The sequence below is a fragment of the Amblyomma americanum genome, chromosome 1 (assembly GCF_052857255.1).
Source record: "Amblyomma americanum isolate KBUSLIRL-KWMA chromosome 1, ASM5285725v1, whole genome shotgun sequence".
Lineage (NCBI taxonomy): Eukaryota > Metazoa > Arthropoda > Arachnida > Ixodida > Ixodidae > Amblyomma > Amblyomma americanum.
This window is the reverse complement of record NC_135497.1, coordinates 320,713,537-320,734,561: the sequence shown is the minus strand read 5'-3', so window position 1 is coordinate 320,734,561 and position 21,025 is coordinate 320,713,537.

The window sequence follows — 21,025 nt, the reverse complement described above, 5'->3', positions numbered from 1 at the left end:
CGAGTCAACGAAAACAAAGTTTTGCTCAAGTTTCTCGGCCCTGGTGCTGACACCGCCTCGTAACTTGTAATTTGCAGAAGCCATCGAGCCGTCGACCAATAATTTGACACTGTACGATGACCAGACAATACCACCTGTGGTCGCCGACTTTCCTGCCGCCGCGTTATCCGGGGATGGCGAGTCTATCGCCATGGCGGTCACGGACGCGTCTGAGAACGTAGGCGGCCTCTTGCTCCTTTGTTCCCCGTTTAAGTGTCTGTGCGGTGGACTCCTTCTTTCCCGTAACGATTACGAAACATGTTCTTAGTTCTTACGATGCACCTTTTTTTGTTCGCAGGTTCCAGAGTTCCCGGACGTCGCCTCATCATCACAAGCACTAGGGTACGAGTCACAGCGGTCTTATTACACAGGGTTCACATCCAACAACTCTGCATTTGTTACTGTTCAAGGTTCATTGCCTTCAGACTTCTTTATCACGAGTCAAGGTAAAGGAACTTTTGCTCAAGTTTCTCGGCCCTGTTGCTGAGACTGCCTCGTAACTTGTAATTTGCAGAAGACATCGAGCCGTCGACCAATAATTTGACACCATACGATGACCAGATACCACCTGTGGTCACCGCCTTTCCTGCCGCCGCGTTAACCTGGGACGGCGCGTCCATCGCCATGGCGGTCACGAACGCGTCTGAGAACGTAGGTGGCCTCTTGCTGCTGTGCTCCCCGTTTAAGTGTCTGTGCGGTGGACTCCGTCTTTCCCGTAACGATTACGAAACATGTTCTTAGTTCGTACGATCCACTTTTTTTGTTCTCAGGTTCCAGAGTTCCCGGACGTCGCCACATCATCACAAGCACTAGGGTACGAGTCACAGCGGTCTCATTACACAGGGTTCACATCCAACTACTCTGCACTTGTTCCTGTTCAAGGTTCATTGCCTTCAGACTTCTTTATCACGAGTCAAGGTAAAGGAACTTTTGCTCAAGTTTCTCGGCCCTCTTGCTGACACCGCCTCGTAACTTGTAATTTGCAGAAGACATCCAGCCGTCGACCAATAATGTGACGCCATACGATGGCCAGACGATACCACCTGTGGTCGCCGCCTTTCCTTCCGCCGCGTTATCCGGGGACGGCACGTCCATCGCCATGGCGGTCACGGACGCTTCTAAGAACGTAGGTGGCCTCTTGCTGCTGTGCTCCCCGTTTAAGTGTCTGTGCGGTGGACTCCGTCTTTCCCGTAACGATTACGAGACATGTTCTTAGTTCTTACGATGCACATTTTTTTGTTCTCAGGATCCAGAGTTCCCGGACGTCGCCTCATCATCACAAGCACTAGGGTACGAGTCACAGCAGTTTCATTACACAGAGTTCACATCCAACAACTCTGCACTTGTTCCTGCTCAAGGTTCATTGCCTTCAGACTTCTTTATCACGAGTCAAGGTAAACAAAGTTTTGCTCAAGTTTCTCGGCCCTGATGTTGACACCGCCTCGTAACTTGTAATTTGCAGAAGACATCGAGCCGTCGACCAATAATTTGACACCATACGATGGCCAAACGATACCACCTGTGGTCGCCGCCTTTCGTGCCGCCGCGTTATCCGGGGACGGCGCGTCCATCGCCATGGCGGTCAGGGACGCGTCTGAGAACGTAGGTGGCCTCTTGGTGCTGTGCTCCCCGTTTAAGTGTCTGTGCGGTGGACTCCGTCTTTCCGTAACGACTACGAAACATGTTCTTAGTTCTTACGATGCACCCTTTTTTTGCTCTCAGGTTCCAGAGTTCCCGGACGTCGCCTCATCATCACAAGCACTAGGGTACGAGTCACAGCAGTGTCATTACACAGGGTTCACATCCAACAACTCTGCACTTGTTCCTGTTCAAGGTTCATTGCCTTCAGACTTCTTTATCACGAGTCAACGTAAACAAAGTTTTGCTCAAGTTTCTCGGCCCTGGTGCTGACACCGCCTCGTAACTTGTAATTTGCAGAAGCCATCGAGCCGTCGACCAATAATTTGACACCGTACGATGACCAGACGATACCACCTGTGGTCGCCGACTTTCCTGCCGCCGCGTTATCCGGGGATGGCGAGTCTATCGCCATGGCGGTCACGGACGCGTCTGAGAACGTAGGCGGCCTCTTGCTCCTTTGTTCCCCGTTTAAGTGTCTATGCGGTGGAGTCCTTCTTTCCCGTAACGATTACGAAACATGTTCTTAGTTCTTACGATGCACCTTTTTTTGTTCGCAGGTTCCAGAGTTCCCGGACGTCGCCTCATCATCACAAGCACTAGGGTACGAGTTACAGCGGTCTTATTACACAGGGTTCACATCCAACAACTCTGCACTCGTTACTGTTCAAGGTTCATTGCCTTCAGACTTCTTTATCACGAGTCAAGGTAAAGGAACTTTTGCTCAAGTTTCTCAGCCCTGTTGCTGAGACTGCCTCGTAACTTGTAATTTGCAGAAGACATCGAGCCGTCGACCAATAATTTGACACCATACGATGACCAGATACCACCTGTGGTCGCCGCCTTTCCTGCCGCCGCGTTAACCTGGGACGGCGCGTCCATCGCCATGGCGGTCACGGACGCGTCTAAGAACGTAGGTGGCCTCTTGCTGCTGTGCTCCCCGTTTAAGTGTCTGTGCGGTGGACTCCGTCTTTCCCGTAACGATTACGAAACATGTTCTTAGTTCGTACGATCCACTTTTTTTGTTCTCAGGTTCCAGAGTTCCCGGACGTCGCCACATCATCACAAGCACTAGGGTACGAGTCACAGCGGTCTCATTACACAGGGTTCACATCCAACAACTCTGCACTTGTTCCTGTTCAAGGTTCATTGCCTTCAGACTTCTTTATCACGAGTCAAGGTAAAGGAACTTTTGCTCAAGTTTCTCGGCCCTCTTGCTGACACCGCCTCGTAACTTGTAATTTGCAGAAGACATCCAGCCGTCGACCAATAATGTGACGCCATACGATGGCCAGACGATACCACCAGTGGTCGCCGCCTTTCCTTCCGCCTCGTTTCCCGGGGACGGCACGTCCATCGCCATGGAGGTCACGGACGCTTCTAAGAACGTAGGTGGCCTCTTGCTGCTGTGCTCCCCGTTTAAGTGTCTGTGCGGTGGACTCCGTCTTTCCCCTAACGATTACGAAACATGTTCTTAGTTCTTACGATGCACTTTTTTTGTTCTCAGGTTTCAGAGTTCCCGGACGTCGCCACATCATCACAAGCACTAGGGTACGAGTCACAGCAGTGTCATTACACAGCGTTCACATCCAACAACTCTGCACTTGTTCCTGCTCAAGGTTCATTGCCTCCAGACTTCTTTATCACGAGTCAAGGTAAACAAAGTTTTGCTCAAGTCTCTCGGCCCTGGTGCTGACACCGCCTCGTAACTTGTAATTTGCAGAAGACATCGAGCCGTCGACCAATAATTTGACACCATACGATGGCCAGACGATACCACCTGTGGTCGCCGCCTTTCCTGCCGCCGCGTTATCTGGCGACGGCACGTCCATCGCCATGGCGGTCACGGACGCGTCTGAGAACGTAGGCGGCCTCTTGCTCCAGTGCTCCCCGTTTAAGTGTCTGTGCGGTGGACTCCGTCTTTCCCGTAACGATTACGAAACATGTTCTTAGTTCTTACGATGCACCTTTTTTGTTGTCAGGATACAGAGTTCCCGGACGTCGCCTCATCATCACAAGCACTAGGGTACGAGTCACAGCAGTCTCATTACACAGAGTTCACATCCAACAACTCTGCACTTGTTCCTGCTCAAGGTTCATTGCCTTCAGACTTCATCACGAGTCAAGGTAAACAAAGTTTTGCTCAAGTTTCTCGGCCCTGTTGCTGACACTGCCTCGTAACTTGTAATTTGCAGAAGACATCGAGCCGTCGACCAATAATTTGAAACCATACGATGGCCAGACGATACCACCTGTGGTCGCCGCCTTTCCTGCCGCCGCGTTATCCGTCGACGGCACGTCCATCGCCATGGCGGTCACGGACGCGTCTGAGAACGTAGGCTTCCTCTTGCTCCTGTGCTCCCCGTTTAAGTGTCTGTGCGGTGGACTCCATCTTTCCCGTAACGATTACGAAACATGTTCTTAGTTCTTACGATGCACCTTTTTTTGTTCTCAGGATCCAGAGTTCCCGGACGTCGCCTCATCATCACAAGCACTAGGGTACGAGTCACGGCAGTCTCATTACACAGAGTTCACATCCAACAACTCTGCACTTGTTCCTGCTCAAGGTTCATTGCCTTCAGACTTCTTTATCACGGGTCAAGGTAAACAAAGTTTTGCTCAAGTATATCGGCCCTGGTGTTGACACCGCCTCGTAACTTGTAATTTGCAGAAGACATCGAGCCGTCGACCAATAATTTGACACCATACGATGACCAGACGATACCACCTGTGGTCGCCGCCTTTCCTGCCGCCGCGTTAGCCTGGGACGGCACGTCCATCGCCATGGCGGTCACGGACGAGTCTAAGAACGTAGGTGGCCTCTTGCTGCTGTGCTCCCCGTTTAAGTGTCTGTGCGGTGGACTCCGTCTTTCCTCTAACGATTACGAAACATGTTCTTAGTTCTTACGATGCACCTTTTTTGTTCTCAGGTTTCAGAGTTCCCGGACGTCGCCACATCATCACAAGCACAAGGGTACGAGTCACAGCAGTGTCATTGCACAGCGTTCACATCCAACAACTCTGCACTTGTTCCTGCTCAAGGTTCATTGCCTCCAGACTTCTTTATCACGAGTCAAGGTAAACAAAGTTTTGCTCAAGTCTCTCGGCCCTGGTGCTGACACCGCCTCGTAACTTGTAATTTGCAGAAGACATCGAGCCGTCGACCAATAATTTGACACCATACGATGGCCAGACGATACCACCTGTGGTCGCCGCCTTTCCTGCCGCCGCGTTATCCGGCGACGGCACGTCCATCGCCATGGCGGTCACGGACGCGTCTGAGAACGTAGGCGGCCTCTTGCTCCTGTGCTCCCCGTTTAAGTGTCTGTGCGGTGGACTCCGTCTTTCCCGTAACGATTACGAAACTTGTTCTTAGTTCTTACGATGCACCTTTTTGTGTTCTCAGGATCCAGAGTTCCCGGACGTCGCCTCATCATCACAAGTACTAGGGTACGATTCACAGCAGTCTCATTACACAGAGTTCACATCCAACAACTCTGCACTTGTTCCTGCTCAAGGTTCATTGCCTTCAGACTTCGTTATCACGAGTCAAGGTAAACAAAGTTTTGCTCAAGTTTCTCGGCCCTGTTGCTGACACTGCCTCGTAACTTGTAATTTGCAGAAGACATCGAGCCGTCGACCAATAATTTGAAACCATACGATGGCCAGACGATACCACCTGTGGTCGCCGCCTTTCCTGCCGCCGCGTTATCCGGCGACGGCACGTCCATCGCCATGGCGATCACGGACGCGTCTGAGAACGTAGGCGGCCTCTTGCTCCTGTGCTCCCCGTTTAAGTGTCTGTGCGGTGGACTCCGTCTTTCCCGTAACGATTACGAAACATGTTCTTAGTTCTTACGATGCACCTTTTTTGTTGTCAGGATACAGAGTTCCCGGACGTCGCCTCATCATCACAAGCACTAGGGTACGAGTCACAGCAGTCTCATTACACAGAGTTCACATCCAACAACTCTGCACTTGTTCCTGCTCAAGGTTCATTGCCTTCAGACTTCATCACGAGTCAAGGTAAACAAAGTTTTGCTCAAGTTTCTCGGCCCTGTTGCTGACACTGCCTCGTAACTTGTAATTTGCAGAAGACATCGAGCCGTCGACCAATAATTTGAAACCATACGATGGCCAGACGATACCACCTGTGGTCGCCGCCTTTCCTGCCGCCGCGTTATCCGTCGACGGCACGTCCATCGCCATGGCGGTCACGGACGCGTCTGAGAACGTAGGCTTCCTCTTGCTCCTGTGCTCCCCGTTTAAGTGTCTGTGCGGTGGACTCCGTCTTTCCCGTAACGATTACGAAACATGTTCTTAGTTCTTACGATGCACCTTTTTTGTTGTCAGGATACAGAGTTCCCGGACGTCGCCTCATCATCACAAGCACTAGGGTACGAGTCACAGCAGTCTCATTACACAGAGTTCACATCCAACAACTCTGCACTTGTTCCTGCTCAAGGTTCATTGCCTTCAGACTTCATCACGAGTCAAGGTAAACAAAGTTTTGCTCAAGTTTCTCGGCCCTGTTGCTGACACTGCCTCGTAACTTGTAATTTGCAGAAGACATCGAGCCGTCGACCAATAATTTGAAACCATACGATGGCCAGACGATACCACCTGTGGTCGCCGCCTTTCCTGCCGCCGCGTTATCCGTCGACGGCACGTCCATCGCCATGGCGGTCACGGACGCGTCTGAGAACGTAGGCTTCCTCTTGCTCCTGTGCTCCCCGTTTAAATGTCTGTGCGGTGGACTCCATCTTTCCCGTAACGATTACGAAACATGTTCTTAGTTCTTACGATGCACCTTTTTTTGTTCTCAGGATCCAGAGTTCCCGGACGTCGCCTCATCATCACAAGCACTAGGGTACGAGTCACGGCAGTCTCATTACACAGAGTTCACATCCAACAACTCTGCACTTGTTCCTGCTCAAGGTTCATTGCCTTCAGACTTCTTTATCACGGGTCAAGGTAAACAAAGTTTTGCTCAAGTATATCGGCCCTGGTGTTGACACCGCCTCGTAACTTGTAATTTGCAGAAGACATCGAGCCGTCGACCAATAATTTGACACCATACGATGACCAGACGATACCACCTGTGGTCGCCGCCTTTCCTGCCGCCGCGTTAGCCTGGGACGGCACGTCCATCGCCATGGCGGTCACGGACGAGTCTAAGAACGTAGGTGGCCTCTTGCTGCTGTGCTCCCCGTTTAAGTGTCTGTGCGGTGGACTCCGTCTTTCCTCTAACGATTACGAAACATGTTCTTAGTTCTTACGATGCACCTTTTTTGTTCTCAGGTTTCAGAGTTCCCGGACGTCGCCACATCATCACAAGCACAAGGGTACGAGTCACAGCAGTGTCATTGCACAGCGTTCACATCCAACAACTCTGCACTTGTTCCTGCTCAAGGTTCATTGCCTCCAGACTTCTTTATCACGAGTCAAGGTAAACAAAGTTTTGCTCAAGTTTCTCGGCCCTGTTGCTGACACTGCCTCGTAACTTGTAATTTGCAGAAGACATCGAGCCGTCGACCAATAATTTGAAACCATACGATGGCCAGACGATACCACCTGTGGTCGCCGCCTTTCCTGCCGCAGCGTTATCCGTCGACGGCACGTCCATCGCCATGGCGGTCACGGACGCGTCTGAGAACGTAGGCTTCCTCTTGCTCCTGTGCTCCCCGTTTAAGTGTCTGTGCGGTGGACTCCATCTTTCCCGTAACGATTACGAAACATGTTCTTAGTTCTTACGATGCACCTTTTTTTGTTCTCAGGATCCAGAGTTCCCGGACGTCGCCTCATCATCACAAGCACTAGGGTACGAGTCACGGCAGTCTCATTACACAGAGTTCACATCCAACAACTCTGCACTTGTTCCTGCTCAAGGTTCATTGCCTTCAGACTTCTTTATCACGGGTCAAGGTAAACAAAGTTTTGCTCAAGTATATCGGCCCTGGTGTTGACACCGCCTCGTAACTTGTAATTTGCAGAAGACATCGAGCCGTCGACCAATAATTTGACACCATACGATGACCAGACGATACCACCTGTGGTCGCCGCCTTTCCTGCCGCCGCGTTAGCCTGGGACGGCACGTCCATCGCCATGGCGGTCACGGACGAGTCTAAGAACGTAGGTGGCCTCTTGCTGCTGTGCTCCCCGTTTAAGTGTCTGTGCGGTGGACTCCGTCTTTCCTCTAACGATTACGAAACATGTTCTTAGTTCTTACGATGCACCTTTTTTGTTCTCAGGTTTCAGAGTTCCCGGACGTCGCCACATCATCACAAGCACAAGGGTACGAGTCACAGCAGTGTCATTGCACAGCGTTCACATCCAACAACTCTGCACTTGTTCCTGCTCAAGGTTCATTGCCTCCAGACTTCTTTATCACGAGTCAAGGTAAACAAAGTTTTGCTCAAGTCTCTCGGCCCTGGTGCTGACACCGCCTCGTAACTTGTAATTTGCAGAAGACATCGAGCCGTCGACCAATAATTTGACACCATACGATGGCCAGACGATACCACCTGTGGTCGCCGCCTTTCCTGCCGCCGCGTTATCTGGCGACGGCACGTCCATCGCCATGGCGGTCACGGACGCGTCTGAGAACGTAGGCGGCCTCTTGCTCCAGTGCTCCCCGTTTAAGTGTCTGTGCGGTGGACTCCGTCTTTCCCGTAACGATTACGAAACATGTTCTTAGTTCTTACGATGCACCTTTTTTGTTGTCAGGATACAGAGTTCCCGGACGTCGCCTCATCATCACAAGCACTAGGGTACGAGTCACAGCAGTCTCATTACACAGAGTTCACATCCAACAACTCTGCACTTGTTCCTGCTCAAGGTTCATTGCCTTCAGACTTCATCACGAGTCAAGGTAAACAAAGTTTTGCTCAAGTTTCTCGGCCCTGTTGCTGACACTGCCTCGTAACTTGTAATTTGCAGAAGACATCGAGCCGTCGACCAATAATTTGAAACCATACGATGGCCAGACGATACCACCTGTGGTCGCCGCCTTTCCTGCCGCCGCGTTATCCGTCGACGGCACGTCCATCGCCATGGCGGTCACGGACGCGTCTGAGAACGTAGGCTTCCTCTTGCTCCTGTGCTCCCCGTTTAAGTGTCTGTGCGGTGGACTCCATCTTTCCCGTAACGATTACGAAACATGTTCTTAGTTCTTACGATGCACCTTTTTTTGTTCTCAGGATCCAGAGTTCCCGGACGTCGCCTCATCATCACAAGCACTAGGGTACGAGTCACGGCAGTCTCATTACACAGAGTTCACATCCAACAACTCTGCACTTGTTCCTGCTCAAGGTTCATTGCCTTCAGACTTCTTTATCACGGGTCAAGGTAAACAAAGTTTTGCTCAAGTATATCGGCCCTGGTGTTGACACCGCCTCGTAACTTGTAATTTGCAGAAGACATCGAGCCGTCGACCAATAATTTGACACCATACGATGACCAGACGATACCACCTGTGGTCGCCGCCTTTCCTGCCGCCGCGTTAGCCTGGGACGGCACGTCCATCGCCATGGCGGTCACGGACGAGTCTAAGAACGTAGGTGGCCTCTTGCTGCTGTGCTCCCCGTTTAAGTGTCTGTGCGGTGGACTCCGTCTTTCCTCTAACGATTACGAAACATGTTCTTAGTTCTTACGATGCACCTTTTTTGTTCTCAGGTTTCAGAGTTCCCGGACGTCGCCACATCATCACAAGCACAAGGGTACGAGTCACAGCAGTGTCATTGCACAGCGTTCACATCCAACAACTCTGCACTTGTTCCTGCTCAAGGTTCATTGCCTCCAGACTTCTTTATCACGAGTCAAGGTAAACAAAGTTTTGCTCAAGTCTCTCGGCCCTGGTGCTGACACCGCCTCGTAACTTGTAATTTGCAGAAGACATCGAGCCGTCGACCAATAATTTGACACCATACGATGGCCAGACGATACCACCTGTGGTCGCCGCCTTTCCTGCCGCCGCGTTATCCGGCGACGGCACGTCCATCGCCATGGCGGTCACGGACGCGTCTGAGAACGTAGGCGGCCTCTTGCTCCTGTGCTCCCCGTTTAAGTGTCTGTGCGGTGGACTCCGTCTTTCCCGTAACGATTACGAAACTTGTTCTTAGTTCTTACGATGCACCTTTTTGTGTTCTCAGGATCCAGAGTTCCCGGACGTCGCCTCATCATCACAAGTACTAGGGTACGATTCACAGCAGTCTCATTACACAGAGTTCACATCCAACAACTCTGCACTTGTTCCTGCTCAAGGTTCATTGCCTTCAGACTTCGTTATCACGAGTCAAGGTAAACAAAGTTTTGCTCAAGTTTCTCGGCCCTGTTGCTGACACTGCCTCGTAACTTGTAATTTGCAGAAGACATCGAGCCGTCGACCAATAATTTGAAACCATACGATGGCCAGACGATACCACCTGTGGTCGCCGCCTTTCCTGCCGCCGCGTTATCCGGCGACGGCACGTCCATCGCCATGGCGATCACGGACGCGTCTGAGAACGTAGGCGGCCTCTTGCTCCTGTGCTCCCCGTTTAAGTGTCTGTGCGGTGGACTCCGTCTTTCCCGTAACGATTACGAAACATGTTCTTAGTTCTTACGATGCACCTTTTTTGTTGTCAGGATACAGAGTTCCCGGACGTCGCCTCATCATCACAAGCACTAGGGTACGAGTCACAGCAGTCTCATTACACAGAGTTCACATCCAACAACTCTGCACTTGTTCCTGCTCAAGGTTCATTGCCTTCAGACTTCATCACGAGTCAAGGTAAACAAAGTTTTGCTCAAGTTTCTCGGCCCTGTTGCTGACACTGCCTCGTAACTTGTAATTTGCAGAAGACATCGAGCCGTCGACCAATAATTTGAAACCATACGATGGCCAGACGATACCACCTGTGGTCGCCGCCTTTCCTGCCGCCGCGTTATCCGTCGACGGCACGTCCATCGCCATGGCGGTCACGGACGCGTCTGAGAACGTAGGCTTCCTCTTGCTCCTGTGCTCCCCGTTTAAGTGTCTGTGCGGTGGACTCCGTCTTTCCCGTAACGATTACGAAACATGTTCTTAGTTCTTACGATGCACCTTTTTTGTTGTCAGGATACAGAGTTCCCGGACGTCGCCTCATCATCACAAGCACTAGGGTACGAGTCACAGCAGTCTCATTACACAGAGTTCACATCCAACAACTCTGCACTTGTTCCTGCTCAAGGTTCATTGCCTTCAGACTTCATCACGAGTCAAGGTAAACAAAGTTTTGCTCAAGTTTCTCGGCCCTGTTGCTGACACTGCCTCGTAACTTGTAATTTGCAGAAGACATCGAGCCGTCGACCAATAATTTGAAACCATACGATGGCCAGACGATACCACCTGTGGTCGCCGCCTTTCCTGCCGCCGCGTTATCCGTCGACGGCACGTCCATCGCCATGGCGGTCACGGACGCGTCTGAGAACGTAGGCTTCCTCTTGCTCCTGTGCTCCCCGTTTAAATGTCTGTGCGGTGGACTCCATCTTTCCCGTAACGATTACGAAACATGTTCTTAGTTCTTACGATGCACCTTTTTTTGTTCTCAGGATCCAGAGTTCCCGGACGTCGCCTCATCATCACAAGCACTAGGGTACGAGTCACGGCAGTCTCATTACACAGAGTTCACATCCAACAACTCTGCACTTGTTCCTGCTCAAGGTTCATTGCCTTCAGACTTCTTTATCACGGGTCAAGGTAAACAAAGTTTTGCTCAAGTATATCGGCCCTGGTGTTGACACCGCCTCGTAACTTGTAATTTGCAGAAGACATCGAGCCGTCGACCAATAATTTGACACCATACGATGACCAGACGATACCACCTGTGGTCGCCGCCTTTCCTGCCGCCGCGTTAGCCTGGGACGGCACGTCCATCGCCATGGCGGTCACGGACGAGTCTAAGAACGTAGGTGGCCTCTTGCTGCTGTGCTCCCCGTTTAAGTGTCTGTGCGGTGGACTCCGTCTTTCCTCTAACGATTACGAAACATGTTCTTAGTTCTTACGATGCACCTTTTTTGTTCTCAGGTTTCAGAGTTCCCGGACGTCGCCACATCATCACAAGCACAAGGGTACGAGTCACAGCAGTGTCATTGCACAGCGTTCACATCCAACAACTCTGCACTTGTTCCTGCTCAAGGTTCATTGCCTCCAGACTTCTTTATCACGAGTCAAGGTAAACAAAGTTTTGCTCAAGTTTCTCGGCCCTGTTGCTGACACTGCCTCGTAACTTGTAATTTGCAGAAGACATCGAGCCGTCGACCAATAATTTGAAACCATACGATGGCCAGACGATACCACCTGTGGTCGCCGCCTTTCCTGCCGCAGCGTTATCCGTCGACGGCACGTCCATCGCCATGGCGGTCACGGACGCGTCTGAGAACGTAGGCTTCCTCTTGCTCCTGTGCTCCCCGTTTAAGTGTCTGTGCGGTGGACTCCATCTTTCCCGTAACGATTACGAAACATGTTCTTAGTTCTTACGATGCACCTTTTTTTGTTCTCAGGATCCAGAGTTCCCGGACGTCGCCTCATCATCACAAGCACTAGGGTACGAGTCACGGCAGTCTCATTACACAGAGTTCACATCCAACAACTCTGCACTTGTTCCTGCTCAAGGTTCATTGCCTTCAGACTTCTTTATCACGGGTCAAGGTAAACAAAGTTTTGCTCAAGTATATCGGCCCTGGTGTTGACACCGCCTCGTAACTTGTAATTTGCAGAAGACATCGAGCCGTCGACCAATAATTTGACACCATACGATGACCAGACGATACCACCTGTGGTCGCCGCCTTTCCTGCCGCCGCGTTAGCCTGGGACGGCACGTCCATCGCCATGGCGGTCACGGACGAGTCTAAGAACGTAGGTGGCCTCTTGCTGCTGTGCTCCCCGTTTAAGTGTCTGTGCGGTGGACTCCGTCTTTCCTCTAACGATTACGAAACATGTTCTTAGTTCTTACGATGCACCTTTTTTGTTCTCAGGTTTCAGAGTTCCGGACGTCGCCACATCATCACAAGCACAAGGGTACGAGTCACAGCAGTGTCATTGCACAGCGTTCACATCCAACAACTCTGCACTTGTTCCTGCTCAAGGTTCATTGCCTCCAGACTTCTTTATCACGAGTCAAGGTAAACAAAGTTTTGCTCAAGTCTCTCGGCCCTGGTGCTGACACCGCCTCGTAACTTGTAATTTGCAGAAGACATCGAGCCGTCGACCAATAATTTGACACCATACGATCGCCAGACGATACCACCTGTGGTCGCCGCCTTTCCTGCCGCCGCGTTATCCGGCGACGGCACGTCCATCGCCATGGCGGTCACGGACGCGTCTGAGAACGTAGGCGGCCTCTTGCTCCTGTGCTCCCCGTTTAAGTGTCTGTGCGGTGGACTCCGTCTTTCCCGTAACGATTACGAAACTTGTTCTTAGTTCTTACGATGCACCTTTTTGTGTTCTCAGGATCCAGAGTTCCCGGACGTCGCCTCATCATCACAAGTACTAGGGTACGATTCACAGCAGTCTCATTACACAGAGTTCACATCCAACAACTCTGCACTTGTTCCTGCTCAAGGTTCATTGCCTTCAGACTTCGTTATCACGAGTCAAGGTAAACAAAGTTTTGCTCAAGTTTCTCGGCCCTGTTGCTGACACTGCCTCGTAACTTGTAATTTGCAGAAGACATCGAGCCGTCGACCAATAATTTGAAACCATACGATGGCCAGACGATACCACCTGTGGTCGCCGCCTTTCCTGCCGCCGCGTTATCCGGCGACGGCACGTCCATCGCCATGGCGATCACGGACGCGTCTGAGAACGTAGGCGGCCTCTTGCTCCTGTGCTCCCCGTTTAAGTGTCTGTCTTTGGACTCCGTCTTTCCCGTAACGATTACGAAACATGTTCTTAGTTCTTACGATGCACCTTTTTTGTTCTCAGGATCCAGAGTTCCCGGACGTCGCCTCATCATCACAAGCACTAGGGTACGAGTCACAGCAGTCTCATTACACAGAGTTCACATCCAACAACTCTGCACTTGTTCCTGCTCAAGGTTCATTGCCTTCAGACTTCTTTATCACGAGTCAAGGTAAACAAAGTTTTGCTCAAGTATCTCGGCCCTGGTGTTGACACCGCCTCGTAACTTGTAATTTGCAGAAGACATCGAGCCATCGACCAATAATGTGACACCATACGATGACCAGACGATACCACCTGTGGTCGCCGCCTTTCCTGCCGCCGCGTTAGCCTGGGACGGCGCGTCCATCGCCAATGCGGTCACGGACGCGTCTAAGAATGTAGGTTGCCTCTTGCTGCTGTGCTCCCCATTTAAGTGTTTGTGCGGTGGACTCCGTCTTTCCCGTAACGATTACGAAACATGTTCTTAGTTCTTACGATGCACCTTTTTGTTCTCAGGTTTCAGAGCTCCCGGACGTCGCTACATCATCACAAGCACTAGGGTACGAGTCACAGCAGTGTCATTACACAGGGTTCACATCCAACATCTCTGCACTTGGTCCTGCTCAAGGTTCATTGCCTTCAGACTTCTTTATCACGAGTCAAGGTAAACAAAGTTTTGCTCAAGTCTCTCGGCCCTGGTGCTGACACCGCCTCGTAACTTGTAATTTGCAGAAGACATCGAGCCGTCGACCAATAATTTGACACCATACGATGGCCAGACGATACCACCTGTGGTCGCCGCCTTTCCTGCCGCCGCGTTATCCGGCGACGGCACGTCCAACGCCATGGCGGTCACGGACGCGTCTGAGAACGTAGGCGGCCTCTTGCTCCTGTGCTCCCCGTTTAAGTGTCTGTGCGTTGGACTCCGTCTTCCCGTAATGACTACGAAACATGTTCTTAGTTCTTACGATGCACCCTTTTTTTGCTCTCAGGTTCCAGAGTTCCCGGACGTCGCCTCATCATCACAAGCACTAGGGTACGAGTCACAGCAGTGTCATTACACAGGGTTCACATCCAACAACTCTGCACTTGTTCCTGTTCAAGGTTCATTGCCTTCAGACTTCTTTATCACGAGTCAACGTAAACAAAGTTTTGCTCAAGTTTCTCGGCCCTGGTGCTGACACCGCCTCGTAACTTGTAATTTGCAGAAGCCATCGAGCCGTCGACCAATAATTTGACACCGTACGATGACCAGACGATACCACCTGTGGTCGCCGACTTTCCTGCCGCCGCGTTATCCGGGGATGGCGAGTCTATCGCCATGGCGGTCACGGACGCGTCTGAGAACGTAGGCGGCCTCTTGCTCCTTTGTTCCCCGTTTAAGTGTCTATGCGGTGGAGTCCTTCTTTCCCGTAACGATTACGAAACATGTTCTTAGTTCTTACGATGCACCTTTTTTTGTTCGCAGGTTCCAGAGTTCCCGGACGTCGCCTCATCATCACAAGCACTAGGGTACGAGTTACAGCGGTCTTATTACACAGGGTTCACATCCAACAACTCTGCACTCGTTACTGTTCAAGGTTCATTGCCTTCAGACTTCTTTATCACGAGTCAAGGTAAAGGAACTTTTGCTCAAGTTTCTCAGCCCTGTTGCTGAGACTGCCTCGTAACTTGTAATTTGCAGAAGACATCGAGCCGTCGACCAATAATTTGACACCATACGATGACCAGATACCACCTGTGGTCGCCGCCTTTCCTGCCGCCGCGTTAACCTGGGACGGCGCGTCCATCGCCATGGCGGTCACGGACGCGTCTAAGAACGTAGGTGGCCTCTTGCTGCTGTGCTCCCCGTTTAAGTGTCTGTGCGGTGGACTCCGTCTTTCCCGTAACGATTGCGAAACATGTTCTTAGTTCGTACGATCCACTTTTTTTGTTCTCAGGTTCCAGAGTTCCCGGACGTCGCCACATCATCACAAGCACTAGGGTACGAGTCACAGCGGTCTCATTACACAGGGTTCACATCCAACAAGTCTGCACTTGTTCCTGTTCAAGGTTCATTGCCTTCAGACTTCTTTATCACGAGTCAAGGTAAAGAAACTTTTGCTCAAGTTTCTCGACCCTCTTGCTGACACCGCCTCGTAACTTGTAATTTGCAGAAGACATCCAGCCGTCGACCAATAATGTGACGCCATACGATGGCCAGACGATACCACCAGTGGTCGCCGCCTTTCCTTCCGCCTCGTTTCCCGGGGACGGCACGTCCATCGCCATGGAGGTCACGGACGCTTCTAAGAACGTAGGTGGCCTCTTGCTGCTGTGCTCCCCGTTTAAGTGTCTGTGCGGTGGACTCCGTCTTTCCCCTAACGATTACGAAACATGTTCTTAGTTCTTACGATGCACTTTTTTTGTTCTCAGGTTTCAGAGTTCCCGGACGTCGCCACATCATCACAAGCACTAGGGTACGAGTCACAGCAGTGTCATTACACAGCGTTCACATCCAACAACTCTGCACTTGTTCCTGCTCAAGGTTCATTGCCTCCAGACTTCTTTATCACGAGTCAAGGTAAACAAAGTTTTGCTCAAGTCTCTCGGCCCTGGTGCTGACACCGCCTCGTAACTTGTAATTTGCAGAAGACATCGAGCCGTCGACCAATAATTTGACACCATACGATGGCCAGACGATACCACCTGTGGTCGCCGCCTTTCCTGCCGCCGCGTTATCCGGCGACGGCACGTCCATCGCCATGGCGGTCACGGACGCGTCTGAGAACGTAGGCGGCCTCTTGCTCCAGTGCTCCCCGTTTAAGTGTCTGTGCGGTGGACTCCGTCTTTCCCGTAACGATTACGAAACATGTTCTTAGTTCTTACGATGCACCTTTTTTGTTGTCAGGATACAGAGTTCCCGGACGTCGCCTCATCATCACAAGCACTAGGGTACGAGTCACAGCAGTCTCATTACACAGAGTTCACATCCAACAACTCTGCACTTGTTCCTGCTCAAGGTTCATTGCCTTCAGACTTCATCACGAGTCAAGGTAAACAAAGTTTTGCTCAAGTTTCTCGGCCCTGTTGCTGACACTGCCCTCGTAACTTGTAATTTGCAGAAGACATCGAGCCGTCGACCAATAATTTGAAACCATACGATGGCCAGACGATACCACCTGTGGTCGCCGCCTTTCCTGCCGCCGCGTTATCCGTCGACGGCACGTCCATCGCCATGGCGGTCACGGACGCGTCTGAGAACGTAGGCTTCCTCTTGCTCCTGTGCTCCCCGTTTAAGTGTCTGTGCGGTGGACTCCGTCTTTCCTCTAACGATTACGAAACATGTTCTTAGTTCTTACGATGCACCTTTTTTGTTCTCAGGTTTCAGAGTTCCGGACGTCGCCACATCATCACAAGCACAAGGGTACGAGTCACCGCAGTGTCATTGCACAGCGTTCACATCCAACAACTCTGCACTTGTTCCTGCTCAAGGTTCATTGCCTCCAGACTTCTTTATCACGAGTCAAGGTAAACAAAGTTTTGCTCAAGTCTCTCGGCACTGGTGCTGACACCGCCTCGTAACTTGTAATTTGCAGAAGACATCGAGCCGTCGACCAATAATTTGACACCATACGATGGCCAGACGATACCACCTGTGGTCGCCGCCTTTCCTGCCGCCGCGTTATCCGGCGACGGCACGTCCATCGCCATGGCGGTCACGGACGCGTCTGAGAACGTAGGCGGCCTCTTGCTCCTGTGCTCCCGTTTAAGTGTCTGTGCGGTGGACTCCGTCTTTCCCGTAACGATTACGAAACTTGTTCTTAGTTCTTACGATGCACCTTTTTGTGTTCGCAGGTTCCAGAGTTCCCGGACGTCGCCTCATCATCACAAGCACTAGGGTACGAGTTACAGCGGTCTTATTACACAGGGTTCACATCCAACAACTCTGCACTCGTTACTGTTCAAGGTTCATTGCCTTCAGACTTCTTTATCACGAGTCAAGGTAAAGGAACTTTTGCTCAAGTTTCTCAGCCCTGTTGCTGAGACTGCCTCGTAACTTGTAATTTGCAGAAGACATCGAGCCGTCGACCAATAATTTGACACCATACGATGACCAGATACCACCTGTGGTCGCCGCCTTTCCTGCCGCCGCGTTAACCTGGGACGGCGCGTCCATCGCCATGGCGGTCACGGACGCGTCTAAGAACGTAGGTGGCCTCTTGCTGCTGTGCTCCCCGTTTAAGTGTCTGTGCGGTGGACTCCGTCTTTCCCGTAACGATTACGAAACATGTTCTTAGTTCGTACGATCCACTTTTTTGTTCTCAGGTTCCAGAGTTCCCGGACGTCGCCACATCATCACAAGCACTAGGGTACGAGTCACAGCGGTCTCATTACACAGGGTTCACATCCAACAACTCTGCACTTGTTCCTGTTCAAGGTTCATTGCCTTCAGACTTCTTTATCACGAGTCAAGGTAAAGGAACTTTTGCTCAAGTTTCTCGACCCTCTTGCTGACACCGCCTCGTAACTTGTAATTTGCAGAAGACATCCAGCCGTCGACCAATAATGTGACGCCATACGATGGCCAGACGATACCACCAGTGGTCGCCGCCTTTCCTTCCGCCTCGTTTCCCGGGGACGGCACGTCCATCGCCATGGAGGTCACGGACGCTTCTAAGAACGTAGGTGGCCTCTTGCTGCTGTGCTCCCCGTTTAAGTGTCTGTGCGGTGGACTCCGTCTTTCCCCTAACGATTACGAAACATGTTCTTAGTTCTTACGATGCACTTTTTTTGTTCTCAGGTTTCAGAGTTCCCGGACGTCGCCACATCATCACAAGCACTAGGGTACGAGTCACAGCAGTGTCATTACACAGCGTTCACATCCAACAACTCTGCACTTGTTCCTGCTCAAGGTTCATTGCCTCCAGACTTCTTTATCACGAGTCAAGGTAAACAAAGTTTTGCTCAAGTCTCTCGGCCCTGGTGCTGACACCGCCTCGTAACTTGTAATTTGCAGAAGACATCGAGCCGTCGACCAATAATTTGACACCATACGATGGCCAGACGATACCACCTGTGGTCGCCGCCTTTCCTGCCGCCGCGTTATCCGGCGACGGCACGTCCATCGCCATGGCGGTCACGGACGCGTCTGAGAACGTAGGCGGCCTCTTGCTCCAGTGCTCCCCGTTTAAGTGTCTGTGCGGTGGACTCCGTCTTTCCCGTAACGATTACGAAACATGTTCTTAGTTCTTACGATGCACCTTTTTTGTTGTCAGGATACAGAGTTCCCGGACGTCGCCTCATCATCACAAGCACTAGGGTACGAGTCACAGCAGTCTCATTACACAGAGTTCACATCCAACAACTCTGCACTTGTTCCTGCTCAAGGTTCATTGCCTTCAGACTTCATGCACGAGTCAAGGTAAACAAAGTTTTGCTCAAGTTTCTCGGCCCTGTTGCTGACACTGCCTCGTAACTTGTAATTTGCAGAAGACATCGAGCCGTCGACCAATAATTTGAAACCATACGATGGCCAGACGATACCACCTGTGGTCGCCGCCTTTCCTGCCGCCGCGTTATCCGTCGACGGCACGTCCATCGCCATGGCGGTCACGGACGCGTCTGAGAACGTAGGCTTCCTCTTGCTCCTGTGCTCCCCGTTTAAGTGTCTGTGCGGTGGACTCCGTCTTTCCTCTAACGATTACGAAACATGTTCTTAGTTCTTACGATGCACCTTTTTTGTTCTCAGGTTTCAGAGTTCCCGGACGTCGCCACATCATCACAAGCACAAGGGTACGAGTCACCGCAGTGTCATTGCACAGCGTTCACATCCAACAACTCTGCACTTGTTCCTGCTCAAGGTTCATTGCCTCCAGACTTCTTTATCACGAGTCAAGGTAAACAAAGTTTTGCTCAAGTCTCTCGGCCCTGGTGCTGACACCGCCTCGTAACTTGTAATTTGCAGAAGACATCGAGCCGTCGACCAATAATTTGACACCATACGATGGCCAGACGATACCACCTGTGGTCGCCGCCTTTCCTGCCGCCGCGTTATCCGGCGACGGCACGTCCATCGCCATGGCGGTCACCGACGCGTCTGAGAACGTAGGCGGCCTCTTGCTCCTGTGCTCCCCGTTTAAGTGTCTGTGCGGTGGACTCCGTCTTTCCCGTAACGATTACGAATCTTGTTCTTAGTTCTTACGATGCACCTTTTTGTGTTCTCAGGATCCAGAGTTCCCGGACGTCGCCTCATCATCACAAGTACTAGGGTACGATTCACAGCAGTCTCATTACACAGAGTTCACATCCAACAACTCTGCACTTGTTCCTGCTCAAGGTTCATTGCCTTCAGACTTCGTTATCACGAGTCAAGGTAAACAAAGTTTTGCTCAAGTTTCTCGGCCCTGTTGCTGACACTGCCTCGTAACTTGTAATTTGCAGAAGACATCGAGCCGTCGACCAATAATTTGAAACCATACGATGGCCAGACGATACCACCTGTGGTCGCCGCCTTCCTGCCGCCGCGTTATCCGGCGACGGCACGTCCATCGCAGTGGCGATCACGGACGCGTCTGAGAACGTAGGCGGCCTCTTGCTCCTGTGCTCCCCGTTTAAGTGTCTGTCTTTGGACTCCGTCTTTCCCGTAACGATTACGAAACATGTTCTTAGTTCTTACGATGCACCTTTTTTGTTCTCAGGATCCAGAGTTCCCGGACGTCGCCTCATCATCACAAGCACTAGGGTACGAGTCACAGCAGTCTCATTACACAGAGTTCACATCCAACAACTCTGCACTTGTTCCTGCTCAAGGTTCATTGCCTTCAGACTTCTTTATCACGAGTCAAGGTAAACAAAGTTTTGCTCAAGTATCTCGGCCCTGGTGTTGACACCGCCTCGTAACTTGTAATTTGCAGAAGACATCGAGCCGTCGACCAATAATGTGACACCATACGATGACCAGACGATACCACCTGTGGTCGCCGCCTTTCCTGCCGCCGCGTTAGCCTGGGACGGCGCGTCCATCGCCAATGCGGTCACGGACGCGTCTAAGAATGTAGGTTGCCTCTTGCTGCTGTGCTCCCCGTTTAAGTGTTTGTGCGGTGGACTCCGTCTTTCCCGTAACGATTACGAAACATGTTCTTAGTTCTTACGATGCACCTTTTTGTTCTCAGGTTTCAGAGCTCCCGGACGTCGCCACATCATCACAAGCACTAGGGTACGAGTCACAGCAGTGTCATTACACAGGGTTCACATCCAACATCTCTGCACTTGGTCCTGCTCAAGGTTCATTGCCTTCAGACTTCTTTATCACGAGTCAAGGTAAACAAAGTTTTGCTCAAGTCTCTCGGCCCTGGTGCTGACACCGCCTCGTAACTTGTAATTTGCAGAAGACATCGAGCCGTCGACCAATAATTTGACACCATACGATGGCCAGACGATACCACCTGTGGTCGCCGCCTTT